The sequence below is a fragment of the Salarias fasciatus genome, unplaced genomic scaffold (genome assembly GCF_902148845.1).
Source record: "Salarias fasciatus unplaced genomic scaffold, fSalaFa1.1, whole genome shotgun sequence".
Classification (NCBI taxonomy): domain Eukaryota; kingdom Metazoa; phylum Chordata; class Actinopteri; order Blenniiformes; family Blenniidae; genus Salarias; species Salarias fasciatus.
Window position 1 is genome coordinate 2,385,182 of NW_021941374.1, and position 4,601 is coordinate 2,389,782.

The window sequence follows — 4,601 nt, forward strand, 5'->3', positions numbered from 1 at the left end:
ACTGACTACATGAACCAGGACATGGTGACAGACTACCAGAAAAATGAAGTAGTGATGGACTCCTGGAACCAGGAAGTTGTGACAAGCTACCAGAAGCAAGTGGCCACAGGCCGCAGGAACCAGGAAGAAGAGACGGCTTGCAGGAACCACCAAGTAATGACGGACTGCCACAAGCGGGAAGTGGTGACCAACGACTGAAAGCATTAAGCAGAGACAGACTACTAGAACCAGGAAGGTACTTACCAGTTGTACTTTTCTTCAGAATGAAAACTGTTGACGACAGGACAATAACTGCACTCTGCATATTCCTCTTTCAGTATGACCAGCAGATGTAGACTCTGCTTTTCATCCTGGGCATGACTGCCTTGTCATTGAAGACCTGGATCACTCAGGAACTTCAACAGGTCCAGCTGAGGCAGATTAAAAGCCCTGCTGCATTGGCCGGGAATCGAGCCTGGGCCTCCCGCGTGGCAGGCGAGAATTCTACCACTGAACCACCAATGCCAGTATGCGGACAAAATTTCACCATGAGAAGACATCTGGTCCAACCGCAGTGACCTCTGAGCCCCTGCCCCCAACACCGTGACCATAACTCCTCCGGTCAGGCCGGTTGGACTCAGTGGACAGCAAGGCACCTCTCCTCGTTAGTATAGTGGTGAGTATCCCCGCCTGTCACGCGGGAGACCGGGGTTCAATTCCCCGACGGGGAGTGTCTTTCTTATCACCCATCAACGTTGGCCTTCTTCCTGTCCCTCACTGGATTTTCATGGTGTTTTCTGTGCCTCTGACACCTTGGGCTCACACCCTTGTGTTCTTCTAAGAGCTTTCCATTGTTCTCCACATGATTTACAGTCATACAAAGCTGATCTAACATTAAGAAACCTCACGACTGTCTTTCGGCCGTTGCCAGATGCTAATTAACAAATGTCTTCTTTCGGAACTCTGCTAAGACACTAATGACAGTCATTGCACCAACCACAGTCTCCAGCTTGGCAGGAGAACATTTATCACTGAAACACCAAATGCCTGAATCAGACTCAGACTCAGACTCAGACCCAGACTCCCTGAATCAAACACAAAAACATGCAGGTTTACGGCAGAGGAGGAAGAGACGAGCTACACAACCAGGAAGCCCTGATGGGCTCATGAGTTCATGAGGCTTCATTTGTCCATCGCTCTGGACCAGGTGATCTCTTCACTTGTTGGTCCTGAAGGCTCCAGATATTCTGTCATCCCTCAGGAGCTGCCTGGCCTGGAGCAGGTTCCCAACGTTCTCCCTGAGCATTCTGTCCAGCCACAGTGTGGACAGGGACTCTGTGCTATTGAGGACTGAGATCGGAGACACATCAGGAGGTTTCATCTGGACAAACGATTTCAGGCTCTTCCCGAGGACACAGTGGCAGTGCCCTCTTGTGGACACAGCTGCAAACAGCACCTTTGTGGATTCAGAAGGATCAGTCCGCTGGGAGCAGATTCTGTGGGATCTGAGGAGTTGAGATTTGGCTGATCTCTTCACTTGTTGGTCCTGAAGGCCACTAGGTGCGCTGTTTGCATGTTCAACCTTTTTTTACACAGACACCACAGAGGAAGAAGGGCTGCAGCCGCTGCAGGCTCTCTCTGCATGTTGTTAGAAAAACAGTGTGAGCCGGCAAGACGTGGTAAAATGTTCATTGATGCGATGCAGCGTTTCTTCAGTAAAAGAGAAGAACTGAACGATCGTTTCCGCACATTTTCTTTACGTCGTATCAATTAAACTGGATCACAAGTAGTTTGTGTTCTCAAAAGACCAAGATTCCTTGCGGATAGAACATGCGCTGAACAGTATTTCATGTCCCTTTCGACCGGGTTTTTGAATATGAATATGAGCATATTCGGGGTTTTGCACGTGTTTCTATGGCTGTGCGCCATGTAATGTATTATTCCGTCAATATTCCAGTTAATAAAGAGTTTTTGCCTTTATATAAACGTACTCAATCTCGCGGCATTCGATCTCCCGAGATCTCGTCCCATCCCTAGTAGTAATATACAGAATAATAATCCAAAAACATCCGATATAATGGCAAAGCACTGACAGGGAGCACTTTTCTGCACAATGAATACTTCAATCATTTTGCTAGTAATATTTTTCATTCATATTTCATAAAGGGTTTTTAGTCTTATCCTGGAATGCAACATGCAGAGGTCGTCAGTAACGAAGTAAATTTACTTAAGTACTGTACTTAAGTAAATTTTATGAGGATCTGTACTTAACTTGAGTATAATTTTTCCTGAGTACTTTTTACTTTTACTCCACTACGTTTGGCAAATAAATATCATACTTTCTACTCCACTACATTTCAAAAAAGGCTCTCGTTACTCGTTACTTTGTTTTAAAATCAACCACAAAGCAGTGTTATTCAAACTCCGGACCAGTAGGTGGCACTGACACATGGATTGTCAACAGGAAGTGTTGCTGTCTGGGTCAAGCGAGGCGCCAGCTGTATGCTGGATGAAAGTTTCAAGGACCTGAAGATGACGACTTGTGTTGTTCTGGTGGTGCCATTTGGTGAATTGTTTTATTTACGGATGCAGAAGACCCTTCACTGGCTTTATTTGTCTTTTAGCCTTATTTTACAATGTGTTGCACAAAGTTGAAGTTGGGTTATGTGATTGTGATTACCACTGGCTGATAATTGACAAAATATAAATGAATTTCTGTTTACATACATTTCCTCGGTTCTTAATCTTTCTTCTTTCTTGATTTATGTCTGCATTAAATGAACAGGAGCAGTCTTTAATTCTATATATATATATATATATATATATATATATATACGTATATGTATGTATATAAACATTTCGAAAGTGCTGAATTATGATTCACAGTATTAAACAATTTACTTTTTTTACTTAAGTAAATTTTTGATTTGCCAACTTTTACTTTAATTGGAGTAATATTTCACTGGTACTATCTGTACATTTACTCAAGTAATGAAATTCAGTACTTTGACCACCACTGGCAACATGGAATACATTGATCTTGTTGTCTTTCATTTTCAGTGCGGTTGTGTTGTTGGAACGAATAATACTGATAGCCAGCTAGCAAAATCAGTCAGAGTTTCACAAACCAACCCCGGTTCCTCTTCTCCACCTTCAACATTTTAATGGGCACAATTTTAATAAAGCTTTTAAGGTGCCAACAGTTGCAGACCACTTCAGAACGAAAATCATGGACATCCGGTCCAGTCTTTTACCCCAACAAGTTTTATCAGTGAACACAGCTGAACCGTTGTCCATGCCTGAGGACACACTGGAGAGTTTTGACCTGGTTGATGCGAGGAAATCGGATTTCACAAAAAAGTCCGAACTGAGCATTAAGCCCTGCAGTCTGAACGTAGCCTTACCCCTAAATTCCACTGTGTGCGGTTCACTCAGCTGCGCTCTGCTCCGTCCGGTCCGACCGCCGCAGCAAGTACGTTGCTATTTTAATGACTGCAGCTGATTCCACAGCCTGCGATCGGCTCCGTCTGGGTCCGCTCCGCTCCACTCCGTCAGTCCAAAATAGAGCCAAGGTCTATTTTCCTCTCCGGTCTGGTCCGTCCAGGTCTCTGTACGCATAAATTTCCACAGTTCAGACGCACCAAACAGGAAAGAGAACTCCAACAACCTCCAGCTTTATACAAAATAAAATCATTTTGTCTTTATTAAAAACTTTAAACTGTTTAAAGACGTTTTATTTGTCCTCACATTAATTTTCAGATATATCATGAATAGACATACCATACTGATTAAAATGTACACTTTAAAAAGCGGGCAAACAAAAACTAAAACACACTATCAAGTTTTATATGACAAACTTCTATTTTGTCTGTAATCAAGCTGTAGCTGAACGTTTCTGAATGTTTACACAGCTGCATATACGGCCCATTTGCAGGCTATTGTCCATAAATTTCGTGTTTTCTACAAAACACATATGCAGAACCATGTATGCATTTTATTCTGAAAGGCCCGAATGTCAACATCCTGTCGCACGAAATTCAGTGTGTTGAAGCACAACAACCAGGATGAAGAGACGCTGGTTTTGGAAGTGGAGAATCATAAAGTTTTATATGAGCCCAGTCATCCTTTCTGCAAGGATGTACAGAGAAAGATGCCAGTGTGGCCCAGACTGCTCAGCTTCTGGAGGTCGATGCTAAACAGCGCTGCGCTGCTCTGCTTCTCCAGCCGGGTGGAACAGAGACGCAGCGGAGCAGAGCGGAGCGGAGGGTTTTGACAAAGCGGAGCAGAGCTGAGCGGAGCAGTCCGGAGCACAGCACAAACACACACAGTGGAATTTAGGGGTTAGATCCCATTCCCACACCACACTTAAAATCATTTTATGGATTCTTCGAGGAACAGCTTTTAAATATCATGAACTGCTCTGTTCAGACGGGTGTCTTCCCCACTGCCTTTAAAACAGCGGTGGTGAAACCCCTTCTGAAGAAGAGCAATTTAGACCACTGACCGTTTTTAAGTAAAGTTTTAGAAAGACTGGTTTTCAACGAAGTCACTGACTTTTTAATGACAAATAACGTTTTAGAAAGACATCAGTCTGGTTTTAGAGTGAACCACAGTACTGAGAC

General features: G+C 43.7%; 2 non-coding genes across 2 annotated transcripts; one reads left to right on the plus strand and one right to left on the minus strand.

Moving 5' to 3' along the window:
• Window positions 1-433: 433 nt before the first annotated feature.
• Window positions 434-504, minus strand: trnag-gcc (transfer RNA glycine (anticodon GCC)). Its single transcript has one exon. It is a non-coding gene; the product is annotated as a tRNA-Gly (tRNA).
• Window positions 505-638: 134 nt separating this feature from the next.
• Window positions 639-710, plus strand: trnad-guc (transfer RNA aspartic acid (anticodon GUC)). Its single transcript has one exon. It is a non-coding gene; the product is annotated as a tRNA-Asp (tRNA).
• The last annotated feature ends 3,891 nt before the right edge of the window (window positions 711-4,601 follow it).